This window comes from Sarcophilus harrisii, chromosome 3, assembly GCF_902635505.1.
Source record: "Sarcophilus harrisii chromosome 3, mSarHar1.11, whole genome shotgun sequence".
Lineage (NCBI taxonomy): Eukaryota > Metazoa > Chordata > Mammalia > Dasyuromorphia > Dasyuridae > Sarcophilus > Sarcophilus harrisii.
Window position 1 is genome coordinate 235,647,336 of NC_045428.1, and position 12,825 is coordinate 235,660,160.

Genomic DNA, 12,825 nt, shown 5'->3' on the forward strand with positions numbered 1-12,825 from the left:
AGTGACAAAGCTTTGATTTGAACTCATCACAGCTATATGCACTTTTCATTAACAACTTGAATTATTTGAATTTTAAAATAAAGATATCATGAATACCAAATTAATTTGAATGTGATTATCTAGAGTTTTGATTTACCATAATTTCAGAGAATGTGAGGGCACATGAGAAAATATTGAGAACTATAATACTAAAATCTGATATTCTTCTGAAAGTATTAACCATAAAATATGGTTTTCAGTTCAGGGACTTCTCTTTTAATTTATGTGATTCAGTTCTGCTTCATGTTCTTTCTCAGCTGAAAAGAGAGCTTATTGAAATGTGAGAACTGTGTGATTCCACAGAAAAGGTATACACATAGGACCTTGTATTCTTGGAAGCATTTTAAAGAAATGTTTATGATCCCTCCTTAACTCTTTTTATATATGTGTGTGCCTTATTCTGGGTCAAAATCTTTGGTCCTAGCACTGTAGATATGTGTCCTGGTTTTGTTTGTTTCCAGGAGAATGGGAGTGGAAAGGAGACAGAGGTGGAACCAAGTTGGTGGAGAGTAGACAGGTCTTTGTCTGAACTCTTTCTTGCTTCCTTCAGAATCAGCACCAGATCAAGGCTGTGAATGGGTTTTATAGTGATAGAATCCACAAAAAAAAGTGTAACAAATTTCCATCAGAAGATATTTTGTAAGAACTTCATGAAAGGTATATCTCAATTGGGCAGGGGTGAAGACAGCTAAGTGTAAGCACAGTGCAATAGAGGCCAGGGGAATTTAGTGGAATGCTGTTAGCCAAAATATAGCAGCATTAGCTACTTTGTCCTGGTTCAGAAGCCAGTGGATCAGTAGACGAGCTGAGACCTCTAACACAACTAGTGAAGGCAAATAATGAGCTCCTGAGCCCCAGCATGACAACCAGGACTGGGCCACATCCACCCAGGACAGGAAGGAAGTTGGCATCATCAGCAACAGGGCAGAATGAAGCCATTGCCTGTAGAGGAACCTTGGAATAATCTTCCTTTTGCCCTAAAAGTAGACCTCAACCTTCAGAAAGGAGCAAAAAAAGCAAAAAGAACTCTGACCATAAATAGCTATTATGGAGATAGGGAAGAACAGACCTCAATCCCTGAAGGGTTTAAAGACAAAAAACATCTTTAGATGAAGCCTCAAAGGGTGATGTGAGTTGATATCTAACTCAAAAGTTCTTTTGGAAGAATTCTAAAAGGATCTTAAAAGAGAATTAGAAGAAAAATGAGGAAAGGAATGAGAGTTTTGGGAAAGGAAACAGAAATTGTCTGAAGAAAAACTCCTTAAAATAGATTTGGCAAAATGGAAAAAAGAAAGTAACTCTGAAAAACAGTATTGCTGAAATGGAAGAGAATAATTCCTTAAAACTTAGAATTGGTGAAATGGAAAAAAAATTCAATGAACAGAACATTCCATTTAAAAATTCATTTGCCCAATTGCAAAAGGAAATAAAAAAGCTAACTGAAGAAAATAATTCACTAAAAATTAGAATTGAACAAATGGAAGTGAATGACTGAATGAGACATCTAAAGTCAGTCAAACAAAAGCAAACCACTGAAGAAAATGTAAAATACCTCATTGGAAAAACAACTGACCTGGAAAATAGATCCAGAAGAGACAATATAAGAATTAGTGGACTATCTAAAAACTAAGACAAGAAAAAAAAAACCTAGACAACATCTTTCATGAAATCATAAAGGAAAACTGTCCTGATGTCTTAAGAATCAGAGGGTAAAATAGCTATTGAAAGAATTCACCCATTTTCTCTGGGAAAAGACCCAAAAGGAAAACTTCAAGGAATATTGTAGCTAAATTCCAGGATTATCAGATTAAGGAGAAAATACTGCAAGAAACCAGAATAACCATTTAAATATTGAAGAGCCATAATCTGGATCATTTAGGATATAGCAGCTTCCACTTTATGGGATCAAAGGGCCTGGAATATGATATTCTGGAGGGCAAAGGAGTTTGGATTGCAGCCATGAATTAACTATCTAGAAAAACTAAGCATTATTTTTTAGGGAAAAAGATGGACATTCAATGAAATGTGGAATTTTTAATTATTTTTGATGAAAAGACCCAAGCTGAATAAGAAATTTGATCTTCAAATATTGAACTCAAAAAAGCATAATAATATAAAAAAGGAAAAACTATATTTTTTAAAGGTTAAAAAGTTTACATCCCTATATGGGAAAATAATATGTTTAGCTCTAGTGGACTGTATCTTTGTTAGGGGTATATTTAGCATGTAGGTATAATTTGATTTTATTGTAATGATATAAAAAAAGATACTAGGGGTGGAAAATGGATTGTACTGGAAGACAAGGAAAAGAGAAATAAAATGGGCAAATTATATCACATAGACAAAAAAGATCTATTACAGTTGAGAGAAAGAAGAGAAGGAGATGAGCATTGTTTGATTCTTAATCTCACTGGATTTGGCTCAAAGAGAAAAGTATAACTTGGGAAAATAAGATGGTGGGAAACATAGAGTTAATAATTTTAACTGTGAATTAATGGCATGAACTTTTCCACAAAATGGAAGCAAATATCAGACTGGATTAAAAGTTAGAATCCTTCAATATGTCGTTTATAGTGAAACACATTTAAAGTAGAGTGATACAGAGTAAAAGTAAAAGACTGGAGCAGAATCTATTATGCTTCAGTTGAAGTAAAAAAAAAAAAAAAGCAGGGGTAGTGGTCCTGATCTCAGATCAAGCAAAAGCAAAAATAGATCTAATTAAAAGAGAGAAAGAAGTAAACTACATTTTGCTAAAGGGTACCATAGATAATGAAGTAATATCAATACTAAACATATATGGATCAAATGATATAGCACCACCTTTCCTAGAGGAGAAGTTAAGAGAGCTGCAACTGTATCAGAACTAGATAAATCAAACAATAAAGTAAATAAAAAAAGACTTAAGGAGGTAAATAGAATTTTAGAAGAGTTAGGTGTGATAGACCATTGAAGAAAATTGAAGATACAGAAAGGAATATACTTTTTTCACAGTGGTACATGGAACTTACACAAAAATTGACCATGTATTAGGACAAAATCAAATGTAGAAAGGCAGAAATAGTAAATGCATTTTTTTTAAAAGATCATGATATAATAAAAATTACATGTAATAAAGGGCCAGGGAAAATAGGCCAAAAATTAATTGAAAACTAAATAATCTAATTCTAAAGAATGAGTGGGTGAAACAACAAATCATGGACACAATCAATAATCTCATCCAAGAGAATGATAATAATAAGACAAAATACTAAAATTTATGGGATGCAGCCAAAGCAGTTCTTAGGAGAAATTTTATATCTCTAAATGCTCACTTGCATAAAGTAGAAAATGAGGAGATCAATGAATTGGGCATACAACTAAAAAAGCTAGAAAAAGAACAAATTAAAAAACCCCTACTTAAAAACCAAATTTGAAATTCTGAAAATAAAAGAGATTAATGAAATTGAAAGTAAGAAAACTATTGATCTAATAATAAAAGCAAAGAGTTGGTTTTATGAAAAAAAAAAAAAACCCAACAAAATAAATAATTTAGTTAGAAAAAGGAAAAAAGAAAATAAAATGGCCAGTATGAAAAATGAAAAAGTGAACTTTTTACTATTTTCCCAACTGTATGCCAATAAATTTGATAATCTAAGTGAAATGGATGAATACTTATAAAAATATAAATTGCTGTTTAACACAGAAGGAACTAAATTACTTAAATAGTCCCATTTTAGAAAAAAAGAAATTGATCAAGCTATTAATCAACTCCCTAAGAAAAAATCTTTAGGATTAGAAGGATTTACAAGCAAATTCTATCAAACATTTAAAGAACAATTAATTGCAATGCTAGGCAAACTATCTGGAAAAATAGAAAAAGGAGTCCTACCAAATTCCTTTTATGACACAGATATAGTATTGAAACTTAAGCCAGGTAAGGGAAAAATGGAGAAAGAAAATTATTGACTAATTTCCTTAATGAATGTTGATGCAAAAATCTTAAACAAAATATTAGCAAAGAGATTACAGCAGGGAAGCTAGGTAGCGCTGTGAATAGAGCACCAGGCCTGAAATCAGGAGGACCTGAGTTTAAATTTGAGTAGACACTTAATACTTAACACTTCCTAGCTGTGGGTCCCTAAGCAAGTGACTTAATCCCAATTGCCTCAGAAAAAAAAAAGAGAGAGGTTACAACAGAATATCACCAGTATAATACACTATGACTAAGTAGGAATGCAGCACTGATCCAATATTAGGAAAACTATTAGCATAATTGATTGTATGAATAACCAAATTAACAAATCATATGATTATCTCAATAGATGCAGAAAAGCCTTTGACAAAAGTACAATGCTCATTCCTATTAAAAACACTAGAGAACATAGGAATAAATGGAGTTTTCCTTAAAATGATCAGCAGCATCTATCTAAAACCATCAACAAGTACTATCTGTAATGGGGATAAACTAGAAGCATTCCTAATAAAGATCAGAGGTGAAAAAACGTTGTCCACTATCATCATTATTATTCAATATTATAGTAGAAATGTTAGTGTAAGCAGAAAGAGAATAAAAAGAAATTAAAAGAATTAGGGTAGGTAATGAAAAAAATAAAATGATAATTCTTTGCAGATGATATTAGGGTATACATAGAGAATCCTAGAGAATCAACTAAAAAGCTACTCTTGTACTCAGATTGGTTAAGATGACAGAAAAATTTAGTGATAAATTTTGGAGAGGATGTGGGAGAACTGGGACACTCATACATTGTTGGTGCAGCTGTGAACTGAAATTTGTGAAAGAGAAATTTGGAACAATGTTCAAAGGGCCATCAAACTGTGCATACCCTTTGATCCAACATTGTCTCTACTGGGCCTATATCCTAAAGAGATTATAAAAAAGGGAAAATGACCCACGTGAGCAAAAATATTTGTAGCAGTCCGTTTTGTAGGGGCAAGGAAATGGAAACTGAATGGATGTCTATCAGCTGGGGAGTGGCTGAATAAGTTATGGTATATGAATGTTATGGAATGTTATTTGTCCTATAAGAAATGATCAGCAGGATGATTTTAGAAGGCTTGAAGAGACTTACATGAACTAATTCTAAGTGAAGTGAATAGAATTAAGTTAATATTGTACACAGCAACAATAAGATTATGTGATGATCAACTCTGATGGATGTGACTTTTAAACAATGAATGAGGTGATTCAGGTCAATTCCAATATACTTGTGATGGAGAGAGCACTCTGCATCTAGAAAGAGGACTATGGAGTTTGAATGTGAATCACAAAATAGTATTTTCACCTTTTCTGTTGTTTGCTTGCTTTTTCTTTATTTTTTTTCTTTTTGATATTATTTTTCTTGTGCAGCATGATAAATGTGGAAATATGTATAGAAGAATTGCTTGTGTTTAACATATATTGGATTATTTGTTATTTAGAGGAGGAATGGGGCAAGAGGGAGAAAAATTCGAAACAAGGTTTTGCAAAGGTGAATGTTGAAAACTATCTTTGCATATATTTTGAAAATAAGCTATTAAACAAAGAGTAGAAAGGAGAAAGAAATTGGTTTAAATCAGTCAGTTTGCTAACAATACAGTCTTGTAAAATATCTTGCTCTGGAGAAGGGGAATTGAGATTCTGTGTCAAAGTTTAAGCCGGAAGCTCCCATAGCACTGTTATAAAGGGGAAATATAAAATAATGAATAAAATAGAAATTTTCCTCACTGAGACATTTTGTCCTCAGATTCTATGCATAAGAAATCTTCCACCCTCTTCCCTGCCCCCCACTCCTACTCCTACCCCCACCCCCTTGCCAGTCAATTTATTGGAAAGAGCCAGTAAGAATATTTTGAAAAGTGAATTCTTTCAGCATTTCAGCAGTAACTTATAACATGATCACAGGCAAGTCTCTCATTTCTTTAGAGAATAAGATTTTTTATAAAATGATCTCCAAGTTTCTTTTGTTACCTCAATGACTTCCTGCCTGCCACTAAACTTTGGTAGATCACAATTAGTTTTTGAATAAAAGAAGCATTTTTTTTTTTTTTTTTTTTAGTTCACTGCTCCTTAACTTACCCCCTGGCTGTCTGGATCATTAAGCAAAATAGGAAATGTTTTAAGTGACTAGCTCACTGTTTCTTCTGAAGCTATGTCCTAGAATCCTTGAACTATGTACAACTCCATAGACGTCAATGGAAGAAAAAAATTAAGCTAGAAAAGATAAAGTTGCCTAAGAAAGCCAAGTGCTCATTGATAAGCTACCTTCAAGTGTCTGTAGTTTAAATAATCTATTACACAGCTATAGTCTAATTTAAGGAAAAAATCTGAGCCAATTTACTTAGAGCCAAATTTTATTGAGGGAAGCATATGTGACCCTCAAATATTTAAGAACTGACAAGCTGATAAAGTATTTTCATTTTAATGAAAAGTTAATTTATTAAATACTTATTGCATTCTAGGCAATAGAGATTCAAAACAAAATAAAAATGAAATAATAAAAATACTTCTGAAGGAGGTTATATTCTCTTAGAGAAAAACAACTTGTGTGGCTAGAAAGATAAGATTCTCTCTCTGTGTCTGTCTGTCTGTCTGTCTCTATATATAATCAGATATGCATACATGCTAATTTTTTTGATAATCACTTTTTATCATATATTTTACAGCTGAGTGCTACAAAACCTTCTTTATTAACCTTATTTATTTCTATAAGAAGAATTTTATGTATTTATTTAGTTCTTGTGTGGTTCTTAATATACTCTCAAGAATTTTATATATTTTACATCAAATTTAAGTGAAAGTTTTTATTTTATTTCTTATTGGTTTTTATTGGTAATATACAGAAATGTTGATAATGAAGTTATTTTTAAAATTAATTTTAGTTGATTTTCTAGAAGTGTCTAGGTAAATTATTATATTATGTGTAAAAAGCAAAAATTTCGTTTCTTCTTTTCCTAAGCTTATTTCTTCAAACTCTTTGCCTTGATTTTTTGCTGATAATTAACATCCTTGTTTCTTCCTTTATATGTAATATATATTATATGTTGTAATATCATATTTTCAAAAGGTCCACTTATTTCTGTTTTTCAGGGTTTATACTTAAAATAGAATGCATGAAAAGTTTTTTATATATTTCTTAATAAAGCTATAAGACTTTTTATTCAATTTATGATTAATGTTATTGTTGTTGAATTTTCCCCAGTATTTAACCAATCCTCTCTTACTTTTTAAAAATTCAACTTGGTTAGAGTTATAATCTTTGTGATATATTGCTGTAGTCTTTTTACTAATGTTTTCCTAAAAAGAAATTGTCAATGTCATACTGGCCTGTACTTTTATTTCTTTCTTTTGGCATGTTCTGATTACTTACCCAAAATTGATAGGTCTCTTACAATCTCTTTTTTTTTTTTCTGAAAAAAGCTTATGTACTATTAGAACTTTGGGGTTGTATTTTTCCTTTTGTGTGGGATTCTTTATGGCTTATTCAATTTCTTATTTTGATATTGAGTTACTTAAATTATGTATTTCTTGTTCTATTAACCAAGGCATTTTAAACTTTTGTTATTCTTCAAAATTTCATTTAAGTTTTTAACATTTATTGAGATATAATGAAGAAAAACATTTTCTAATTTTTTATTTCATTTGTTGTGAGTTTTTAAATTTTCAATATTGATAATAGATTTATCTATTTAAAAATAAGTTATTAATTTAAATTAATTCAATGATTTCCTTTTGCTTCCATTTTTGCAATATTTTTGATTTTTCAGAATTTCTACTTTGGTGTTTAAATTAAAATTTTAAAATAGCTGTTTTTCAGGGTTATTTTTTTTTGAGGGGGGAGTATAATAAGGGTTCAGTCAAGGACCAAACTAATCTGGACAGTGTGTGTGCACCTTCCAAAAGTTCTAGGAGATGGGGAAAGTGTCCCTCTCTTTTTCCTTTTTATAATGGGGGGACTCAGAGAAATAGTTCCATGCCATACGTTCTAGAGAGTAACACTGATTGAAGTAACTTCTTGTAAAATGTACTAAATGATAGCTTTTTCTATTTCAATATCTGATATCTTAGACATGCCCTCCTCCACTTGGTACACAGTGTAGAATTCTTTGGGGTAATACAAATATGGTTATCTCATTTCTGAAATGGGCTTAGATGGATGAATTGACTTCAAGCACATTTTCTCTTACTAAGTAAGAATAATAAGAATCATAGCTAAGGTTCCAAATCTCTGCATTAAGATTTAAACATCTGATTATAGGTGGAATATGAAATGAAATCAGTATCTTAATTTATTAATTTGTTAATAGTTCCTGTCTGATGAGCACACTATCCTGAGTTTTCTTTTAGTCTATGTCATTCTAAGTTGAGTACCAAAATAAATGTGGTATGATATTAAATGACCTCAATGAGTACAGAAAATCTATGAAAGGTAACAGATTTAAACATTCTAAAATTTTCATTTTGAATATAGTTTATTTGCATTTATCAAATAAATGATTCTATTTTTAAAGACAGACTTCAATGAAAATTTTTGTAGCTATTGTTTGTTTATTCCACAAACTGGTCCCTCTGTATTTGAAGAAAACATTAAGATGATAACAAGAAAGTAGAGTTGTATCTCTGTATGTCCTTTTAGATCTATTGTTAGATCAGGATGTGGGGATTTTTCTAAAGATCCATTTCTGTTTTCTTAGCCCATGTGATTTTAAAATAATTAGTATTGTCCTTGTGAAAAATCACGTCGTTTCCTAGTATTCTTCCCTCTTCTTCTATCAGGAATCCATCCCCATCTAAAAATGCTATTTTTTAAAGACAAAAAGGTGGGGAAAATCAGTATAAGAGATTGAGGTGTCTTCTATGTTGTCCTTTAAAATTTTATAAGATCCACTTTTGACATTTTCTGGCTCATCTCTTTTCCCCAATTAACCTAGTATAGGCTTTTTTTTTTTCTTTTTTTGGTTATTGTTTTATTGTTTTCTTAGTTCTGCTTACTTCCTTTTCAAGTAATCTTTACTTGGTTCTTTACAGGTATCTTTTTTTTACAGCACAACAATATCTATTATATTTATATATTAAAACTTGTTTAGCTGTTTCCTAATGGACTTCTACTATGTTTCCAGTTCTTTGCTATCACAAAAAGTGCTGCAATAAATATTTTTGTATACACGTGATTTTTCTTTCTATTTATGGCTTCCTTGAGCTATAAACCTAATAATGGAACTTCTGGATTCAATGAGTACAGAAACTTTAATTACTTTATTTTCAAAATTTTAAATTGCTTTCCAAAGTGATAGAAGTAATTCATGATTTCACCAATGATGCACTAATGTGCCTATCTTTCACTATTTCCATACTAACTACTCTCATCTCTTGTTGTTTTTTTACTAATTTTCAGATGAAGACTCAGGTTTGGTTTCATCTTCATTTATTTAATTTCAATGATCTGGAGCATTCTTTAATATGGTTCTTAATAATTTTAACTTTTCCTTTAGAAATGTTTTTCCATTCATATCCATTGATCACTCATCTATTGGCATATGACTTTTGCATTTGTATGTGTATATGTGTGTGTATTGTGTAAAACCTTTTACAAATATGTGTAATCAAGTAAACTCGTACATTAGTTATTCCTCTTCCTTCCTCCCTCCCTCTCCTTCTCTCTGTTTATCTGTCTCTTTGTGTGTATACATTTAAATTTTTGCTCTAAATCCACATTATCTCACTATTTCTGGTTGGATAGCATATTTTCTCATGAGCCTTGTGGAAGTGTTATTGATCCATCGTGTTGATCAGATTTATTAGATCTTTGAAGCTTTTTTGTTTTTACAATACCATTATCATTGAATAAACTGTTCTCATAGTTTTGCTCATTTCACTTTGTATTAATTCTTGCAAATCTTTCCAAGTTTTTCTAAAAATTCCTCTTTTTTTTATCATTTCACACAACACAATAACATCTACTCATTTATATAACTTGTTCAATCATTCCCCAATCATCAATTACCCTCTCAGTTTCCAATTCTTTTCTCCCACAAAAGAGCTTTTATAGTAATTTTTATACCATATAGATTTTTTGAGAGTTTATTTAGTAGTCATTCATTCATTTAGTAGTCATTCATTAACTTTAATGAAACACAATGAAGATTTATAATGTTTGGGCTAACTTTCTGGAGTATCTCAGGACTAGTCCAAATCCTAGGAGGCAGGACAGTCATCATGAAGCTGGTCAAAGATGGAATCTGGAGCCTGTAGTCGTCTCTGTGTCTGTGTCTGAGAGACCCTTCTGTGTCTGAGACTTCCTTAAACACCTCAGTATGATTACATCACTACAGCACATTGAGTGTGGGCCAACCACCCATTACATCACACATTAAGTAACCATTATCTCACACTGAGTAAGTACTTAACTATAAGCACCATGCTGTCCTTCATTCAAGTATACCTTTTCAGAGTTCTCACCCTCTACAAAGATTTTTGAATTAAACCCTCATATTATTGGTAAATAGGGATATTTTTATCTTCTCTGCTGATTTTTACCTTTTTTCCTTGCTTAATTATTATTTCTAAAATTTCCAGAATTACATTAAATTATAACAAAGTTAATGGATATCTAGAAGTTAAAGACTTCTGTGTTTATTGGGAAAGACCATTATGTTTGACATTTTATAGGAAGCCCTTCTCAACTCCTCTTAATTTTAGTGCATTCCCTTTGTCAATTATTTTTCTATTTATTCTGTTTATAACTTTCTTTGTACAAATTTGTTTGCATGCTGTCCCCTCCACACTATTAGATTGTAAATTCTTTGAGGGCAGGGACTGCCTTGAAGCTTTTTGTATCCCTACTAGTAAGTACATTGCCTGGCATATAAGATATGTTTTTAAAAATGTTTATCAATTGATGTAACTTCATTGCATATGTTTACTTTTGGTTTTAGATAGATATTTTTAGTATATTAAAAAAGTTCCTTCTATATTTTGAACAAAATTTTTTTTTAGCATAAATGAATGCTTTTTTGTCAAAGACTGTTAAAATAATTATGTAGCTTGAGATATTTTTGTTTTTAATATGATTGATTAAATTGGTTACTTTCATCCTGTTGACTCATCCTTGGATCCCCATGTAAATCCAACATGGTCATAGTGAATGTTTTTTTTTTTTTTTTTTTTTTTTTTTTAATGAAATTCTATCATCTGATGGGATGTCAATTTTAAATTAATATTCATTAATGTTATTCTGGAGTTTTCCTTTCATGAACACATCCTTCCTTGGCTTAGACATCATAGCTATATTTTCATCATAAAGGAAATCTGGCAGGATCCTAACTTTTGAGAATAAATTTGTGTAGTATTGGTAGTAATAAGGAGTAGTAAGCTGTTTTTCAAATTTGATAGAATTCTTCTTTGAATCCATCAAGATCCAGGAGTTTTTGTTTTTCCTTTCATTTTTAATTTACAGTTATTCAAATTGGAACATTGAAGACTTCTATTTGGAATTTCTATTAATTTGGGTTAGTTTTGCATTGTCAGTTTTGTTAGCATGTAATTGTATAAATCCATCTTTTCATTACATCTGACTTTATTATGCTTTTGCCTTGTTCCATCGTTATTTTCTTGACTTGATTTTTGTCTTCTTTCTTTTATTCAGGTTAGTTTAAAGGTTTATTGGCTTTATTAGTCTTTTGAAAAACACATTTTAGAACTATTTATTATTTATATGTATTTTTATTTTCCAGTTTATTTCACTTTTAATTTCTAATCTCTCTCCCATTGACATAGTAAAAAAAAAATTACTTTTAAAGTTCTAAAGAATTTTAAAGTATTTATTTAAGATAGTATGTTGGTAATTAATATTTTAATAAGTTTTAATTTCAACCCTCTCTTTTTCTATTAATGTATGTTTTTAAGGATATACTTTCCTTCTGAAAATTGCTTGAACTACACACCCCAAATTTTAATGTGTTGGTTCACCTTTATTTTGGTATATTGTTTCATTTTTGCTTTTAAGATAATCATTTATTATTAGTCCTCACTGTTTAGAATGCAGCTGAGACCCCCAAAGCAAAGAAAAAATGCCCTCTAGCCATCAAAAATTCATGAAATAAATGCTCATGCTTTTTCCTCATGTGAGAAACCTGAAGGCCTTCAGTCAGATACTATTTACTTTTGCAAACAATATTCTAAGCTTTGATAAGTAATATTTGAAATATTGCCATCACTATTAATTAGTAACATTCATGCAATTATGCTACATTATGCAAAACTATTTCACTAGAACAATCCTGTGATATGTTTGTATTGGTACTACTGCTTCTTTTTTATAAATGAAGCTAAGAGAAACTAAATGGATTGCCTAAGTTCATCTTGACAATTAGTAATAGAATAAGAAGAGAAGATTTCTTTAAAAAGTAGAATTGCAAAAATGGAAAAGGAGATACAAAAGTTCACTGAAGAAAATAATAGCTTAAAAATGAGAATTGGACAAATGGAAGCCAAAGATTCTACAGGACCAAAAAAATAATCAAAAGAATGAAAAAAATTGAAGAAAATGTGGAATATCTGTTTGGAAAAACAACTGACATGGGAAATATACACAGGAGAAAAAAAATTAAGAATTACTGGTTTATCTGAAAGCCACCATCAAAAAAAGCATAGTCATTATCGTTCAAGAAATCAAGGAACTAGCTGATATTCTGAAACCAGAGGCTGAAATTGAAATTGAAAGGATCCACGGATTACCTATTGAAAGAGATCTCAAAATGAAAACTCCTGGGAATATTATAGTCAAATTCCAGAGTTACCACTTCAGGGGG